We start from the raw sequence: 19,615 nt of genomic DNA on the forward strand, positions 1-19,615 counted from the left end.
TCATCAACTGAGACAGATTCAGAAACAAAACATTGAGTGATGCTCACCACACAATCCAGGTACTCCAAAGGGAGGGAAAAAAGACACACTAGATTTCTTGAATCCTGAGCCACGCTCACAGGCTGGGAACAAATCCCAAGGGATCATGGATGGGACCAACAGTTTTGGAACCATGAAGTCGAATGGAGCGTGAGCCGCAAGCTGTTCACGTGCCCCAGGCACGGGAGCTGCACGGGAGCTGCATGGGAGCCAGCCAGCAGCAGCCAGCAGTCTGGCAAGGACACAACGGGGCTGGGATGAAGCAGGATCGGGGTGAACCGGAGCCGAGGTGAGAAAGAGGCTCCAAATGGGCTCCAGCCCTCTGCTGGATGCTGAGCAGTCTGCAGTGCCTCACTCCACTCCAGCATGAGAGATGGGCTCATGGGCAAACTACAACTCCAAGCCAAACTTAGGCCTTCTCTGAGTGGGAAAAAAATGTTTAATGTTTAAACTTTAAATGCTTTATTTAGTGCCAGCTTCTGGCCTAGCGGCTGAGATGCCTGTTGCCTCCGCAATTCTGCCGCCGATCGCAGCTCCTGCACATCCTTCCCGGCAGCAGATGACTGAGGTTGTTGAGGCCCTGCCACCTGCACAGACAGCCGAAGTTGTATTGTTTTCAATAATAAATTTATTTTTTATGATTTTTACACAGTTTAGAAGAATGCACAACCATGTGGTAGGTTGATTAGGTGGGAAGGGTTGAGGAACGGGGGAACCAGTGAACCAGCAGGCAGAAGATGTCCCTCTGTAACTCGGAGTGCGTGGTTAGTGTCCCAGGCTTCGCTCCGGACTCCAGCCTCGTGTCTGTGCACACCCTGGAGGCAGCAGGGGTGGTCCAGGCACCGGGGCCCTGCCACGGACACAGGAACTGGGATTGAGTTCTGGGATCTTGGCTTCCTCTGGCATTTTAACAGTGAATCAGAGAATAAAAGTGTTTTCTCTCTGTCTCTCATAAGTAAAGATTTTCTTTTAATTCATTCACAGCTGCAGCAGAATTCCTGATCAGCCCTTGAGTTAGAGGATTCGTCCAGGTGCCGCACGTGCACTCTGCATGATCACCCAGCATTCATTCGTAACGTTGGCGACCGTGAGCCGAGCCTGTCCATGCGCAGCCCAACCTGGACCGAGCAAGAGCTGCTTTCTTTTTCTGTTGAGCCCTGTTGTGACTGAGGTAGAATAAGGGCACTTATTCAAACACCAAAGGTGAAAAGTGGAGATAGCACATGTCTGTGTAGAATTCAGTGATCATTTCCACTTCATACTAAATGCACTTCAGAACAAGTTTCTGTCCACTTTCAGTCCAGTTCCCTGCTTATGCCCTGAGAGGCAGCAATGCTGGTTCAAATGGCCGGGCTCCTGCATCCATGTGCAAGGGCTGAAAGAAGCTCCTGGCTTCAGATTGGCTCAGCTCTGGCCATTGTGGCCATTTGGGGAGTGAACCAGCAGAAGGAAGATCTCTCTCTCTCTCTCTCTCTCTCTCTCTCTCTCTAACTTCGCCTTTCAAGCAAAAATACATTTTTTACTTAAAAAAAACACAGAACAATTCTAAGCTCTATTACTTCACTTCAGTGTGATGTTGCTCTATTTTTCAGGCTTGTAACGCCTATAACCATAGAATTTGTGGCTCAAAGTGTCCACTACTAGCTCCCCTACAGACACGTGCCTGAAGGACAGGATCCTCTTGGATGTCCAGTCCACGTCAGGAGCAGGGAGGATCTTCTACATCACCTGGTCCCTCCTGTGACTTTCATCATGAGTAACACCGATGCACATGAACAGCACACATACCAACACTTTCTCCAATCCCCGAATTTCCTGAAAAGAAAGTTTGGCAAACTTTCTTCCTTTGCGGCCTCCTCTCTAATCTTACGCTTCTCCCCAACCCACATCTTGATTCTTCTGACCAAGACATTTGATGCATTTCACTTATCACTCTGCTTTTACCACTGCATTTTTCTGAAGAATCAAGGCAGAGTCGTACACACATTCCCTCACTTCATTCTCACTAGCTCTGCAGGGTGGGATTTTAGATGCAAATAAGGTAGATGCTATTGTATAGCAAGATCAAAGGAATTGTCTTCAAATTCTACCTACCACAATGAGCTTGGTCTACAGGTTAAATTACCCTCACACCCAATTTTGTTCTCTCTCTCTCTCTCTCTCTCTCAGATCTAAATAATTTCCACAAACCACCGCTGAAGTCATGGAAAGACTTCTAAAACTCCACTCTTTGATAAAAACAAAACAAACAAAAACAGTAGCAGGGAAACCATTGCCCACATTCACGTTTCAGAATTTTAGAAACTAACAAAAAGTTCTACGAGATACTTTTTTCAAGAATATTGAGTGAGAGCAAGTGCCACGAAATAGAGAATATCAATAAAGAGATGGAAATCACAGAACAACAACAAGGAGACTTTCCAAACTGCAAAGCACAGGAACTGAAATGAGAAATTTGCGAGAAACGCTCAACAGAAGACTAGCAGGCAGAAGAAAATACTAGTAAGCTTGAAACTAGGTCAAGGAACAGAGAGAACAGAAGAAAGAAACAAGAATTGAGAATAAGCAGAGTTCCAAAAGCCTATGAGACCCCAGCAGGAGAATTACCACGGGAAAGCAAAGAAGAGACAGAGAAGAGGGAAGGCACAATATTTGAAGAAATAGTTGAAAACTTCCGAGTTTGATTTAAAAAACCAATCTGCACAACATAAAGTTTAATAAAGACTAGGTAGGAGAATGCAGCAATTAAAAATCCAATAAAAAGAGAACTTGAAAGCATCTAGAGAAAAAACAATTCATGTGCAAGGGTTGTTCATTAAGATCAACCACTAAATTCACATCAGAAACGATGAGGCCAGACATTAGATGACATATGGAAAGTGTGGGGAGAAAAAGACCACCGAGAGTTCCACATGCAGCAAAACTATTCTTCAACAATGAAAGGAGAGTAAGATATTCCTACATTAAAAAGAAAAAAAAGTAAATACACTTTCACTAGCACATCTCCTCTATGAGAAGTCCTAACTGGAATACTAGACATGAAATGAAAGCGCACTAGAGTTCAAAACCACACAAATTAAAAAGAATTAACAGTAAAAGCAATTACAGGAGTAAACACAGAAGCCAGTACAAATTCACCTTTGTAACTCTTAGATGAGCTAAAAGGATAATTGCATCAAGTAACTATAGAACAGTGTTGTGGATCTTTTAATGTGTAAAATTCTTATTTTGTATTTTGTATTACGATAGCACACAGGAAGGAATAGAATAATACTGGGGTAAAATTTTCTGTGCTGTTATTATTGGTATTAATCTAAATTTGCTTTAAATTAATACCTTAAGTATAATTCCTAGGATCATAGTTCAAGTTAGTGTACAGTATGTAAAGAGATGGATAAGAAAATTCAAATTATATACTCAAGAAATAATTGTTTAACATAAAACATAATAGTAATGGAGACATGGCACAAAATAAGACATATAGGAAACAAATAGAAAAACAGAAATCTCATTGGTGATGAAATATAACTATAAATCGGCTGCATATTCCAATCAAGAGGCAGAGATCATAAGAATGGATTTTTTTAAAAGGTATCAATGAATTATATGCTATCTGTAAAACACATACCTTACTTCCTAGAACAAAAATAAGCTGAAAGTTAAATGAAAGGGGGAAAATACAGCATGCAACCAGTAGCATGCTGGTAACATTGGGTAATACATTTTGTGTCTTTAACACAAAAATGGTGGCTGCCAACAAAAAATTATGATGACAACAGAGTCAGTTCATCAGAAACACTTATTAATAACTATATACATGAACACATTTAACAACAGAACCCATATGAAGCAAAACTGACATAAATGAAAGAAGCAAGAACAATTGAAAATGTCAATACCCAACCTCAGAAATGAATGAAACAACTTAGGCAGAAATATCAACAAGGAAAAAGAATACTTCAGTGCCATTATTATCCAGTTAGTCTTAACAATCAATTACAGACCACTTCACCTAGCAGAATATCCATTCTCAATTATGCATTGAACATTCTTCAGAACAGATCATGTGTCAGTCATACACGAAGTCACAATAAATGCAAAAGAATTGAAGTCAAACTCTGTGAGCTGGCATTGGCTTAGCAGTTAAGACACCAGTTAGGAAGTCTGCCTCCCACACTAGAGTGTCCAGGTTTGGCTGGCAACTCCAGCTGCTGATTCCAGCTTCTTGCTAAGTCTTGCTAGCTCAAGTTGTTGGGTTCCTATAGTCAAATGAGACCTGGGTTGAGTTTTTGGACCCGGATTTGATTCTTCAACCAAGGTGGGCATTTGCTCCCAATAAATGGAACACCTGTTTCTCAATGTGTCTTCTGGTTAGGTGTCAGTTGGGAGGCCCATGTTCTAGATTGGAGTGCCTGGTTTCAAATCCCAACTCTATTTTAATATTCCAGCTTCCTACTGGTATGCATCCTGGAAGACAGCCAATGCTAGTTCAAGTGAGTGGGTCTCTACCTCTTGCATCGGAAACCTGGCTGATGTTCCCCAATCCCTGCTTAGGCCTAGCCCAACCCTGACCATTGTAGGCATTTGGAGACTGAACTAGCAAATGGTAGTTGTGCATGTGTGTGTCTGCCTGCATCTAAAATTAATAAGAAATTAAAAAAACAAACACAGGACCAAGCCAGACTGGGGCACAGCACCCACTAGCATATGCAAGACCCAGGGCTGGGAATAGGTCAGATAGGGGAACTTATGGGACTCCCCTGCTAGACTGCTACTTCTACCGATCTGAGCTAGGCTATTGCACCAACTAGCATGTGTGAGAGTGAGAATAGGTGTGGGCCAGCTGGGCTAGGCCACAGCATCTGCTGGCAAGTGCCACGACCAGATATGAGTCATTTCAGGCTTAACCGCAGTACCCCCATGGCAAGCTCAAGGTCTGAGGCAGGGAGCAGGCCTTGTAGGGGAATTGTGAGCACTTCCCTGCTAGGCTGCAACTCCCACTGGTAAGCATGAGAGCCAAGGCTAGGAGCAAAACAGGCTGGACAGAGTGGCAGCACCTATCAGCATGCGTGTGGACCTGGTCTGGGGGTGGGTCATACTGAGCTAGGCCACAGCACCCATTAGTGTGCACTAGAGCTAGATGAGATGTGGGACATGACGAGCTAAGTTGCAGCACATGCTAGCACACACAAAACAGGCTGAGAGTAGGCCTGGTAGGGGTTATTGAAGGATTGTCCCAACTAAGCTGTGGCACCTACTGGTTGTGTGAAAACTGGGCCTGTGGTGGGCTGGGTTGGGCTAGGGCACAGCATCTATTGGTTCATGTTAGAGATGGGTATGGGGGCAGAACTGACCAGGCAGTGCATACACCAATATATGCATTGGTTGTTGCAGGTGACAGGCTGAACCTGCCCCTGCACTTGCTGGCACACACCAGAGTCAAGTTTGAGGGTACCCTATGTGAGGGTTTTTGGGGGACTCCCCAACTAGATGGCTGAAGTTTGAGTTCCACAGGGAAAAAATCACAATTAATGTGGCTCCACCTTAGAGTGCATGTATCAGGATTGAGCCTCCTCCATTGCTGATGACTGTATGGCGGTCAGCATGTCCAGATGCACACAGGGACGTGACAGCCAGCCCATCTAGGCCAGCAGAGGACACTGAATGCCTCACAAGAGGAGGAAATCAGATTAAGTTGGGTAACTCTCCTGGCCAAGCTTTACAGCAAGTGTTCAGGTCTGTGGATGCACTAAAGTGAACTTGATCGGACATTAGACCTTGGAAAGATTTTCTCAACCTTGGTGACCCTGGTGCAATGAAGCTAATAAAGTCTCAGAACTATCAAAACCACTCAGGTTACACCCTCAGAACATTCTTCCCCATTTCAGGGTCTTTAAGGCATCATCAAATGACCATCTCCCATCTCCAGGGGCTGATGCAAATTGACAACAAGGAAAGATCTCTTCTCTTCTCTTCCCCCAATATACCCCAGCGACATGGGAGGAAAAAAAGGACAACTGAAACACTGGTCACACCTACCCCCACCACACCTCCTCCCTCCCTACTCTAACTGGGGACTCACATGGGTGTGTATTCATTTCAACTATGTGACAATATTAAAAATAAAATTAAGGGCCTGGCACGGTGGCCTAGCAGCTAAAGTCCTCGCCTTGAATGCGCTGGGATCCCATATGGGCGCCAGTTCTAATCCCAGCAGCTCCACTTCCCATCCAGCTCCCTGCTTGTGATCTGGAAAAGCAGTCAAGGACGGCCCAAAGCTTTGGGACCCTGCACCTGCGTGAGAGACCTGGAGGAAGTTCCTGGCTCCTGGCCACTGCGGTCGCTTGGGGAGTGAATCATCGGATGGAAGGTTTCTGACTCTCCCCCTCTCTGACTCTCCTCCTCTGTATATCTGACTTTGCAATAAAAATAAATAAATCTTTAAAAAAATAAAATTAAATTAAGATAAAAAACCAACATGACCACATTGTGTGATCTGAACAACTATAACAAAATTAAGTATTAGTAACACAAAAAATGGGAAAATCACAAATATGGGACAAGCACCACATTTCTGTGGACCAAAACTGAAATCCCAAGGGAAGTTAGAAAATGCTTTGAGATACAAAAAACAAAGATACCACAGCAAAACTTACGGAGTGGACCAAAAGCAGTGTTAAAGGAACATAGGTGTTGTAATTCTACATTTACTAAAGAAGAAAGATCCCAAGTCAGTACTCAAATCACCCACCTGAGGAAACTAGACAAAGAGGAGCAGGCAGGCTGAGCTCAGAGCAAGAAGGAGAATGATGGGGGTCGGAGTGTAAAGAATAGTCGCCCTGTTCTCTTTATCGCTGAGAAAGAGAACCCCTAAGAGGAGACAATGATCTTCAGCAGGCCGTGTGTCAGGGTGTGGATGGCTTATTTCTGAGCCAAGGACCTGGGTGGTGTTGGGTTTCCCCAGCCTGCATCACTGTGGCAAAGCAGAGACAGATATGTGAGCTCAAGGCTTCACCACACACTTGCTCATCCCAGGCCCTGACTCCATGCTGTGATCGCTCAAAGGATTACCCTCCGATAGCCCTCAGATTGTCCTTCTGGGTCCCCAGCTGCTCTCCTTCTAACTCCCCTTCCTGCTAACGTGCTGGGAAAGCAGCAGCAGGAGACCCTGAAGAAGCTCCTGGATTCAGTCTGGTCCAACCCTGGCTGTCGTGTCCATCTGGGGAACAAACCAGTGGATGGTCCCTTTCTCTCTGTCTCTGCTCTCTTTCTCTCTGTAACTCTTTCAAATAGATAAGGAAATCTTTCAAAAGGCCAAAAAGAAAAAAAAAAAAAACTCATCAAAAGATACACTAAATGGTACATATATTTTTCTACATGCATAATCATTTTTTTAATTCACATATGGTGAAACTGACTAGAAGACACAGGTCTGCGGGTTTTAACACATATATCCATTCTTGTAACCGCCTGCATGATGAGACTACAGAGCAGTTACATCACCCCAAACACTGCTGGCTCCTCCTCCCCTCCCCAGCTTAAGGCAACCATTAGTGTGTTGTCTGTGGGTTTTGTCTCTTTGTGAATGTCATACAAGAGACTCCACATCACGTGGGCCGTTTCATCCGTGGAAAGAAACGCTGGGTGTTCACAGGTTTTAGAAACAGCTGCAATCAATAACACCTGCATGCAGGTGAGCACAGGCTTTCGTTTCTCAAGGTGAACAACTAGGAAATGTGATTGTGGTGTCCCTGGGCGAGGCTATGTTGAACTGGCTGTGAGTTTGCAACGCTGTTTTCCAGAGCAGACTGCCTGTTTCCGGTCCCCAGCAGCGCAGAAGAGGCTCCTGGTTATCAGCCACCGGCACGTGGTCTGGTCAACATTCTCTGTCTCAGTGTTGCTATAGGTATGTAATGGTAGTTCTTCATGGTTTTAGCCGCTGCTTCCCTAATGCCTACTGCCCTTAAAACATCTCCACTGGGGCTCATGTCCTGTGTGTTCCTAGGCTGTTCATACCACTATAGCAAAATAGCCAAGAGTGGGAGGTTTCTGAACAAAAGAAACACTTCTCCCAGTCCTGGGAATGGGAAGTTTGGGATGAAGGTGCTGACAGATGCGGTGTGTGTGAGGGCTGCTCCCTGTCCCAACAGGGCACCTTGCTGTGCACGCTGGAGAAGCAAGGGGCAGCATCCTCACCCCATGCCAGGGGTGCGGACGGAGGTCCCACTGCTCCGACCCTAATCCCAGCCCTACACCCACCCCCTACACTCCCCACCTGCATCTCTTGTCAAGCACTGACAGAGGATTCTTGAGGACTACATTCAGACTGAGGTGTTCCCAGCGTGAGATGCTCAAGCCTGTTGCCCACTTTTGAGTTGGATTGCTTGTATGCTTACTTCTTTGTCTTGTGAGGTTTAACGTATGCTCTACCATGTGTGAGGCTGTTTGATACCTATAAGCAAGTCCTTTGTGAAATCTGTCACTGGCAAGTATTTCCTCCCTGTTGGCAGCTTGTCTCTGTCCTTCTGAGAGTGTCTTTCACAAACATTCCTAATGTGGACACGTCCGGCCTGCTGATTTCATAGATTGTGCATTTAGTGCTATGCCCAGACCGTCAAGCCCTTTCCTATGCTTTCTTCTCTGCCTTTTAGAATAAAACCTAGGTTGGGATCCGGAGAAGAAGGCATGCGGGGTGCATTTAGGAAGCCTGCCAGCTCAGGGTCACACCTACGTAAACTCAAAACGATACGGCACACCTTTGGCTCAAATGCCAGCTTTGGTCCACAATTTCATGTCATACATCTCCATCGAGGCCCATGCTCAGCTGATTGTGGCATAAGCTAGAAGGTTAATTTGAAGCTCGCGTTTTGACTGTCCACCTGTTCCCCCTCTTCTTGCCTCACTACATTAGCATCAGGGTAAATAAGAGGCATGGAACGATGGAGAGCTCGCAGATACACAGTTCTCTAGTTCGTTGGCAAGGATATGCTACAAAGCCTGATCAAGCGGTTGTACAGAAAGTTCTGCGCTGTTCCCTGCCAGTGGCTACCCCCAATCAGCTGACTGGGATTCTGTGTCAGCACTAGTAGGCCATAGGTGGGGGAGGCAGCTGACCTCAGGCGAGGAACTCTCCAGGGTCATGCAGCCAGGAGGTGGCCGAGGCAGGCTCTCAGCACACACCTGTGCCTCCCATGGAGACACCGCCAACCTCCCCAGGAAGCACCATCCGAGCTGCATAACCTGTGAGGATGCCCAGAGACGAGGCCTCCACATGAAGCCAGGACAGGCAAAAACACAGAGCTGAGAAACGCGGGCCGCCATGTTCGGCATTCACTCACAGTGTAATGCGGAGGCTGTGAGGGCCGACAAGGACTCAGGTGTGGGCAGCGGTGGGACAGCATCACACGCCAGGCTCGCAAGACCAAGCTTTCAGCCCAAGGGCCACCATGGGCTCGGTCACCAAAGGGTTGGGGGAAGGCCCCTGGGAATGTAAGGAAATGAGTGGAATGTGAGTTACAGTAAGTAAACCTAGAATGATCCCCACTAGCGGACAAAGGCAGTTTTCAAGTCCAAGTCAACGGGAGCTCCCCCACCTCCCTTCACTCTCCTCCCTGCCCATGGTTTGTCTCAACATGGTTCCCAAGCCACCTAAACAAGAAACCAATGCGATGTCCCTGATGGTGGTGATGTAAGGTGAACTTCTACAAGGTGACAATTTCAGGGGAAGACAGTAGAGAGAAAAACTCCTTTCCCACAAACCAGACAGTTTGTCAACGGCAAAAAAGAGTATAGACTTCCCATAAAAGTTTACAGCCACCGTATTCAACAAGTCAGGGGTGGAAGACGGCTCTAAGATGCTTTTCTAGGGGCAGGCTGGCGGCACCACAGCTCCAGGCTGCTATGGCCACCCGTCTCCTCCACCACCACGCCTGGCTTCAGTCCCTGCACCAATTTCTGCTTCGTGCTGATGCAGCCCGCGGGAGGCAGGTGGTGCACCCAGCAGCTGCATCCCTATCATTCAGCTGGGAGGCCTGGACTCAGTTCTTGGCTCCTGGTTTCGGTTCGGCCTGGCCCCAGCTCTTGCAGAATTTGGGTTGTAAATGAGTGGATGGGAGATCTCTCTCTCTCTTTAAAAGAAATTTTAAAAATTAAAACACGTTTTCAGGCAAAAGAAGGAAAATTGGAAGAAAATGCTAATAACTAGAGGTTTGATAGTGCTGGCCCAAGAACAGGAGGGGTACAGGGTGATGAGAAGGCTGTGGCTGAGGATCCTAGCAACAGTGTGGCCCCGATGGGGCCCAGAGTGTGGCTGACACAGCTGAGCCCTGGTTTCAGCTGCAGCTCTGCCTCTCGGCACCACAGGAGCAGGTTCCCAAACTTGCCTGTCTTCTCTCCCCATAATATGGGCAGCCCAATCAGCTAATGGCTGGGATCCTGGCCAGCCACAACAGGACACAGAAAGCGACCAGAGGCCCGTCCCACTCACTGCCTGCCTCTGTTTAACAATGAAACTAAACCATTGCTGTGGCATTCCGTCAACTATAGACACAACTACCAAGAGTGGTTAAACCAAGCAAAGAAAGAACTCCACCTGAAAACACAGTTTAGTATTCTGAACCCGATGTGATCCAAACAGGGAATCAGACCCAGCAAATGACACTAACCTGAGACTGCACAGGTAACCATACCCCTTTCCGCTGGGTCACTTCTTGGTTGAAGCGACAAGCAGTTCACAGCACACCGTGTCACCTGCACACAGAGGAAAGAAAAGCCTCTGAATATTTCAAGATGTTTTTAAATATTCAGTCCCTCTGGGCAGGGGAAGTGATATGCATGCCCTGTGCCACGATCCCTCTGGATCTCTCCTGTTCACGATGACCTGCAAACACAGCCAAGTTCAAAAGGCTCTGATGAGAGGGAGGGTCCCGGTCACAGCCTCCTCCTGCCTTCACGGGGTTTGGCCTGCAACCCCGGGGGGGGGGGGGCAAGTGAGTTAGGAGCTGACATTAGCAAAACCTGATATTCATTGTCCTCCGTGCTTCAGAATGAGAAAGTGGTTCTGTGTCTATATCTTCCAAAGTCAAAACATCATTCTTACTTTGTTTCCAGTAAGCCACTAGGTGAGGCTATTTCCCTTTCTTATTGTGGTAGGAAAAAAAAAAATACAGTGCTATTTATTTGCAACCTTATATGATGCCATGTTGAAAGCAAATGCCAGTTGACTACAGAATCCCCATGGCTTTGATGGTAAACTTGGCATCAGTACGTTCAGGTAGTGGGACAAGCTTTTTACTTTCTGTGGCTGTAAGCTGCTTTCTTTTCCTCTTCTGTTTCTGTCACACACACACACGGAGCCTGACACACCCAGCTGCCTGCTTGCTTTAGGTTATCATGTGGCCCTGTCACTAACTGGCTTGTGGGGCACATGGGCTACACACGTAAGTCTTTGTCCCTCCGTGCTGGGATACAGGAACAGGTGTTTTGGTAGTGATAACCAGATACTATTTTACAAGTCAGGCAGGTGTTAGCCAGGCGTGAGGTCCCTGGGCCATGTGAGTTTTTCCCCCTCCTTGGCTGCAATGGGTGAGCTATACAGCTCACTGAGCCAGGCTCTACCCATGGCAAGGACTAGGTTTAACCCCCAAGCTGACCCTTAGAGAATGAGAGACCTGGGGCTGGAGAAGACATCTACCTCCAGTCACCATTTCCGGCTACAAGCAGAAGCTGCCTTCCCACCCGGCGAGATGAACGGCATCATAACCCGTCACATGACACCCTCTTTCAGGAGAAGAACTAACAAGACACTGGTGTATTTGTCCTTTAATTTCCCACATTCAGAGGGCTGGACCTCAAACAAGGACAGGTGTCAAAGTAAAAGCCTAGGACACAGGGAGGGGATGATGCCAAAGGCAGCTGGGAGGAAGAGCTGCAGTGCTGGCTGAGTGTGTGCAACGGGCCATAGCCTCACACCTGTTCTGTCACTGAATCCTCACGGCCCTGAGAGGCGGGCGCTCTCCTCCCCACTAGTCAAAGGACAAACTGGAGCCTGCTTCAAGTCCTCGTATACAAAAAAGGCTGTCTCCAAAGCCTGGCCTCTCCGTCCTGCTCCTGTGGCCTCCACTGTAAAAAGCATCATGAAAACTGCAAAAGCTATGGTGTCGGCACCGTGTCAGACTGATCCTCCATCTGTCACACCAACGTCCCTCAAGGCACCAGTTTGTGTCCTGACTGCTCTACTTCTGATCCAGTTCTCTGCTGATGGCCTGGGAAGAAGAGGATGGGCCCTTGCATCCATGTGGGTGATCTAGAAGAAGCTCCTAGCTTCTAGTTTCAGAGCAGCCCACCTCTGGCCATAGTGGCCTTTGGGGGAATGCACTAGCAGATAGAAGATCTCTCTTCCTATGACATTCTGACTTTCAAGTAAAATATACAAAATCTTTTTAAAAATACAAAAGGGAAATACCTGTTTAGTTAGAAACTGCAAGTTTTTCTAAGTTTGGGGGAGACTTGAAGTTAATTTTTATAGGTAACCAATAAGGCAATACATTGCTTTAGTTAATAAGTTCTACTGTTTTGCCTGCTGTTTTCCTGTACAGCGAACTTCCTAAATATATAAGGTCTTTGAGTCTCCAAAAAAACAAGCAATTTGCTCCCTTATACCACTAAGAAATGTTGAAATTAAATGGATGTTGCTCATTTTAATTTTCTTCTATCCTTCGGCTTGTTTCATTTCTGCAAATAGAATTTAGCCCACAAATGCCAAGACCAGCATCACATGGTCTTGTCTTGATTGATGTCTTTGCAGCAGATAGGGAGAAACAATCATTTAGAACTTCATTTCTTAGTGAGTAGAAAAACGGGCCAAACATAATATAGGACACTGTATTTGAAGATATCCTGCCTTCCAGAGTGACAACCCAAGACACAAAGGCTGAAGTTGTAAGGGGAGCAAGTCCTGGAAGCAGAAGGAAAGAGGCCCAGATACTCTGCCTGCAGGAGCTACATAGGCCAGAATCATTTAGAAGGTGTTGGTGCAAACTACAGTCAAAACCTTACAATCCTACCCTTCCATTAGACAGGACTATTTTGGTTGCAGATAATACTAACTCAGTTCAAACTAGCTTAGTAAAACAAGCAACAGAAATCATAGGTTTTTCCATGTGGAAAATCTTAGAAGAGTCACGGACAACGCACATGTCCTCACTTCGGTCTCAGGGACAGGAGCGGGTGCTTCGCCAGTGGAGTGGCAGTGATAACCCTGCTGCTATGTTACAAGCTAAGGAAGTGCGTGGCAAGCTTAAGGTGGTGGATCATGTCCATTTCCCCCCATCAGGCAGGATCCAGGAGCCCAGTGCCATCAGCATTTTTTTTCTCATCTCATTTTTCAGGACTGCTCTCCTCTCTCTCTTCGCATACCACGCACTTCTTGTGGGGCATTAAGATGGTCCTGGAAACTCCAGGTTGTATATCCTACCAGCTGAAAGTTCAGTAGGAAAACAGTTTCTCTTTACAGGAATGTCTATGATATTGAGCTTCTTGATTTTGATTGGTCTATCTCAGGTCACATTCCAGGACTCACCATAGTGACCCAGGGAATGCTGCATCCTGATTGGCTGGGCTGACATCCAATGACCATCTCTGGAGTTGGACAAGGCTAAGTCACTTTTTTTTTTTTAAAAAAAGGTTTATTTATTTTCACTACAAAGTCAGATATACAGAGAGGAGAAGAGACAGAGAGGAAGATCTTCCATCCGATGATTCACTCCCCAACTGAGCACAACGGCCGGTGTTGTGCCAATCCAGAGCCAGGAGCCAGGAACTTCCTCCAGGTCTCCCACACGGGTACAGGATCCCAAAGCATTGGGCCCTCCTCGACTGCTTTTCTAGGACACAAGCAGGGAGCTGGATGGGAAGTGGAGCTGCTGGGATTAGAACCGGCACCCATATGGGATCCTGGGGCGTTCAAGGCGAGGACTTTAGCCGCTAGGCCACGCCGCCAGGTCCCCTAAGTCACTTTCAAACCATGTGGAAAGTGAAGGTGCAAAATTTGAATTAGAAAAAAAAAAAAGTGAAGGTGAATTGTCCTTAAAAGAAAACACGAGAGATACAGAAAAAAAAAACAAAAAACAAAAAACACCAGATCAATCCTCAAATAGAAAACCACATGTTCATCATATTGGTTCACCCAAAAACTTCTGGAAGGCAACCACCAAGGAAATGTATGCTATTGGTTATAAAAAGGAAGAAACAAAAAACTCAGTTTCTCAATGCTCAACCCTTCTTGCTGGTGTCCATGCAGTCGGTGTGGATGACACAAAGGTGTGAAGAGAACAGCTCCCCCACTTGGCAAGGCCCAGAGGAGCTTCCAGCTGTTTGGCAAGGCCCAGTGGATGTCTCTCCAAAAACTTTGATGCAGTCTCACCCCCTTTTGCATGGACACTCAACCACCTCACTAAGAATTTTGTAATCTATTGAGGCATTGTTGTTTGTCTGTGTGAAATGGTTTTTGCAACCGATGTGAGCTTGGGAGTTAATGTCGCTGATAATGTGGGCCTTTAACTATTTATACACAGGAGCAAAATTAAGCCCATGCAGTTTCTGGACACATTGTTGTGTGCCTAACCATTGCCTTAGAATCTGGCTCAGACACACGGCATGCCTTCTGGGAAATGGCTTGATAAGTATCCTAAAAATTAATGAAAATGATGGGAGTATGAGCTGAAACTGCTATAGTGATAACTACAGTTACTGTAACCTTAAAGGCTAGCCTGTCTTTGCAATTTCTTTGGAGCACAGGAAATGTACATGTTTTAGCCTCTTATATAATTTTTGGCTAGAGAAATTAAAGGGTGCTTTTATTAGTATTGTGGAGATATGCTTTTAATTATTGTTTGATTATTTGTGGGGTTATAGAGCCTGTAATTGCAGGGGGGATTAATATTTGAAACTTTTGTCTTAGATTTTTGTTTTTTCCTTGTGACATATTTTTTGCATTAAATGATTGGTAAATTGTAGAAATAGAAATGTGGTAGGAATGTATTACTGATTAGCAGGTAATCATATGTGCCTTGGCCTGTCACTCCATTGCTACTACTGAAGAATGAACAATGGCTTGCTTTGAACAATATGAATACAGCACTTTGCAGAGTTATCTTTAGGGGCACCTGCTTAGCCATGAAGTAGACAGAATGACCAAATATCTGTGCATGCCCCCTTAGTCTTGAAGTAAAAATGGAACAATTAATTGTTTGTGCAGAAGCTTGTGATGTGGTTGGGTAAATAAAGACAGCTTCTTGAGCTGTTGCAAGAGGGCACCAAGGGACAGTGTTCGAGCCTTTCCTTATTGCCGACTTCACACACTCTTCCCGAGCTCCGGACTTGGCTGGAGCTGGCCTCTGGCACCTTCTGACTCCAAAGGCACGGTTCTCTAACACCAGCCGAGTATCCTGTGCTGTAATTCAATTCTGACACTCCGAATTCCATCAGATTCCACAGTTCCTAGGGGTTAGTCCCACCACGATCCTCCCACCCCCAGTTGCTGACCCCAAGTCCAGTTTGCTGTGGGCCAGGGGTTCCTAGGATCCCCTGCTTGAGCTGGAGAACTGTCAGTTCAGAGACTTCAGGGGAGGGGAGGGCGGTGCAGGGCCCTCCCGCCTGTGCCCTCACAGTACTTTGAGGAAAGCTTGCTTTTGCTTATTACTTAAGACTGGGGCAGGACCAGGGCTGGACCGGCAGTAGTGACTGGCCCCTCGCCCTTAGCCCTCTGTTACACATGACAGATAGGCTAGCTTGTTCCCAACCACAGTGTCTGGGATAAAGCGTCCATCTGTCCATGGGCCCCAGGACCTTGGCTCAGCTACACCCTTCATTCCTCTCCTTGCTGCCTCCCCACTCCGTCCCTGCTGCAGGTTCTCTCCTTTCACTGCTTCGTCATTCTCAGGGAGAAGTTACCTGAACCATCATGGAGAGTAGAGCAATCCTGGAAGTCACTCTGAAGCCCACCTTTTAGGGGAAGCACCTCACCTCTCCTTTACGGAAGTCCTGGGCTCCCACGCTCACCTGCTTTGCTGTCTAGCCTTTTTTTTTCATGGGAGGAGAACCCAGCAGAAGTTCTGCCATTGTTTTTAAGGACAAAGGCAGTGAGAGGGGAGGGGAATACCAGGAGTTAACATCTAGAAGGACAGAATCCCAGGAATATTCACACATTGAAATTGCATGACTCAGAATGCAAGCGGTAAGGCACAGACAGGTGGGCCTTGGATGCTGTGATCAAGTACTGTCGGCGACACCCACATCTCCTAACCTGGTGCTGGGTTTGGGTCCCAGCTCCCTGCTTCCAATCCAGCTTCTGGCCACTGTTGCTCCTTGGAAGGCAGCACTTGGGTCCCTCACACGGACACGTGGGGCAGCTCCTGGCTTCAGCCTGGCCTGCCCTGGCTGCAGCAGGCATTTGAAGAGTGATCTGCAAATAGGGAGTTTTCTCTCTCTCCCCCTTGCTGTCAAATACATACTTCCTTTTTTTTTTTTTTTTTAAGATTTGTTTATTTTTATTGGAAAGTCACATATACAGAGAGGAGGAGAGAGAGGAAGATCTTCCATCCGCTGATTCACTCCCCAAGTGGCTGTAATAGCCAAAGCTGTACCAATCTGAAGTCAGGAGCCAGGAGCTTATTCTGGGTCTTCCAGGTGGGTGCAGAGTCCCAAAGGCTTTGGGCCGTCCTCAACTCCTTTTCTAGGCCACAAGTAGGGAGCTGGTTGGGAAGCAGGGCTGCCAGGATTAGAACCGGTGCCCATACGGGATACTGGTGTGTGCAAGGTGAGGACTTTAACTACTAGACTACTGTGCCGGGCCTGGTATCATTTTTGTACAAGTGATTCCTGGGGAAGAGAACCAGCATGACCAAAACCACAGAAAGGAGCTATACGTCTGTTTCTTTAATCTTCCCAGAGGCCCTGTGAGACTCAGAAAGGAGACACAAGTCTACTTCATGCACCACGTCACCTGCGCATATCACTGTCACACTTGTTGATTTTGCCACACAGACTGGGCCTCCAGAGGCCCAGAGGCCCAGGTTGGGCCATGAGCCACACTGTGGACCTCAACACAAGTCTTGTTGTGAAGAAGGTTGTAAGTGGGGAGCCACAGGCCAAAAGTCCCAGGAGCTGCTGCTTAGCATCAGTTGTGGGCTAGCTGCGACTTCCCAAAAAGGATGTCCAGAACCTGGGAACACTGCCTTACCTGGCAAAAGGTGGGCACTGGAGGAGGAGCTTCTCCTGAACTCTGGGTGGGCCTTGACTGCCACCGCACCTGTAGGAGACGAGGCACGTCCCTAGGCAGAGATCACTTCTCTTTCGATAATGGGCACTTCGTCACTGCAGTGAGCTCACGGTCAGATGGTGGCATGTCTTCTTGCCTTTCTGCTTCCTGGGTGAAGGCAGGGTGTCTCCCCTGCAACAGCTTCCAGGAAGCACGGGGCACACAGTTCTTCGGACCCCACCCATCTATGCTCAGGAGAGGAAGCCTGCAAATGTGACACAGACACGGACCCTCGGGCTGCAGGAGCCATGGGAAGTCTTAGGTTTGGGGCCAAGACCCCTGGCTGGGAGGAAGACCAGAAGTCCCTGTTCTAATCCCGTTAGGCTCCAGAGTGACCGCATGGACTGCCACACCTGTGAGCTGCTGTCTCCACAACTGTGAGCCAGTGGTGTTTGACAAGGAAACCCCCAAAACTCCACTGTTTGCATGACAAGTTTCCTGATCCTGGGAGAGGCACTTCACTCAGTCACTCTCCCCCACACCCCCCAGCCCCCAGAGACAGAGCGGACAGAGGGAGGGGTCTTCTGTCCACTGGTTCACTTCTCCCAGATGACCATGATAGCCAGCACTGGGCCAGGTCGAACCCAGGGACCAAAAGCTTCACCCAGCTCTCAGCTGGATGTAGGGGCCCAAGTACTTGGGCCAGCTTTTGCTGCTTTCCCAAGCTATCAGTAGGGAGCTGGATGGGAAGTGCACCGATTTGGGATGCTGGCATCGTTGAGTGGTGACTTTACCTGTTGTGTCACAGCACCCACTTTAAGCTCACTTAAAGATTTATTTTTATTGGAAAGTCAGATATACAGAGAGGAGGAGAGATAGAGAGGAAGATCTCCCCAAGCGGCTCAACAGCCAGAGCTGTGTCAATCCAAAAGCCTCTTCTGGGTCTCCCACGCTGATTCAGGATCCCAAGGCTTTGGGCCGTCCTCGACTGCTTTCCTAGGCCACAAGCAGGGAGCTGGATCAGAAGCAGGGCTGCTAGGATTAGAACCGGTGCCTATATGGGATGCTGGCATGCGCAAGGTGAGGACTTCAGCCGCTAGGCTGCTGCGCCAGGCCCCAAACTCACTTTGTAAAAGCAGTTTGGTTTACTTCCCTAGTACCATCCTCTCTGCCCCTCCCATTGTGTGAATCCTTTGTTTTACAGCCTAAAGAATCTGACAGTAGCAGTCAGTGGTTACTACCTCGCTAGTCCTGCCCAGCTCCACTCCCATCTTAACAGTAGAAACCAAAGAAAACCCACTGAAGTACTTAAGACAGGAACCAAAATATTTCCTGGGACATTTAGGTTCTTGACCTAATCAATTCTAGATATTTTCACAATAAATGAACAAGTTAAAATTGCGTAGCAGTTGGTGCTGTGGTACAGTGAGTGAAGCTGTCTGCACTGTCAGCATCTCATGTAAGCACTGGTTTGAGTCCCGGCTGTTCCCTTTCTGCTAATGTGCTGGGGAAAGCAGCCAACAATGGCTCAGATGCTTAGGCCCCTGCCACCCGCAGTGGGGTCCCTCCAGGGTCCTGGATTCTGACTGGCCCAGCTGTGGCCACTTTAGTCATCTGGAGGATGAACCAGTGGATGAAACACCTTGCTCTATGTCATGCTTTCTGTTACCTTACAGGCCGCCTGCAGTATCTGGATGCCATTTTCTCAATCTATTTAGTTATTTAAAATTATTCTTCTGTTTTGTTTTTAAAGATTTATATCTGAAAGGCACATTTTTAGAGATATAGAATGTCTTCCAGCTGCTGATTCACTCTCCAAACGGCCAAAGCAAGGAGCTTCTTTCTGGGCCTCCCACATGGGTCCAGAGGCCCGAGCACTTGGGCCATCCTCTGCTGCTCTCCCAGGCCACGAGCAGACAGCCCGACTGGAAGTGTAGCAGCCAGGACACAAATCAACACCCACATGGGATGCTGGCACCACAGGGCAGAGTGCCACCACACTGTCCCTTAGTTGAGGCAGAGTGGAACTGTGGTTCTTGCTGACTGAAGTCACTTTGGCTGCCCTCCCCATCCAGGTTCTGCAGAGTCTTGAAGGTGACGTTAGAAGGCTTTGTAAAAGCTGGGCACATAGTCCCTGTCACTCACCCTACCAAGGGGCACCGGGAGCTGTCAGTCACCCAAGTGCTATGGCCATGCACAAGCAGGAGGAGAAAAACGTGTTTGTTTTCTCCAGAAAAATGCTTTGCCATGATCCCTCCAGCAAGAACTGTGCCTATGGAAAATACTGGAAGGCGGTTCTTAATGTAAGAAGCCAATTGT

This window comes from Ochotona princeps, chromosome 5 (genome assembly GCF_030435755.1).
Source record: "Ochotona princeps isolate mOchPri1 chromosome 5, mOchPri1.hap1, whole genome shotgun sequence".
Taxonomy (NCBI): domain Eukaryota; kingdom Metazoa; phylum Chordata; class Mammalia; order Lagomorpha; family Ochotonidae; genus Ochotona; species Ochotona princeps.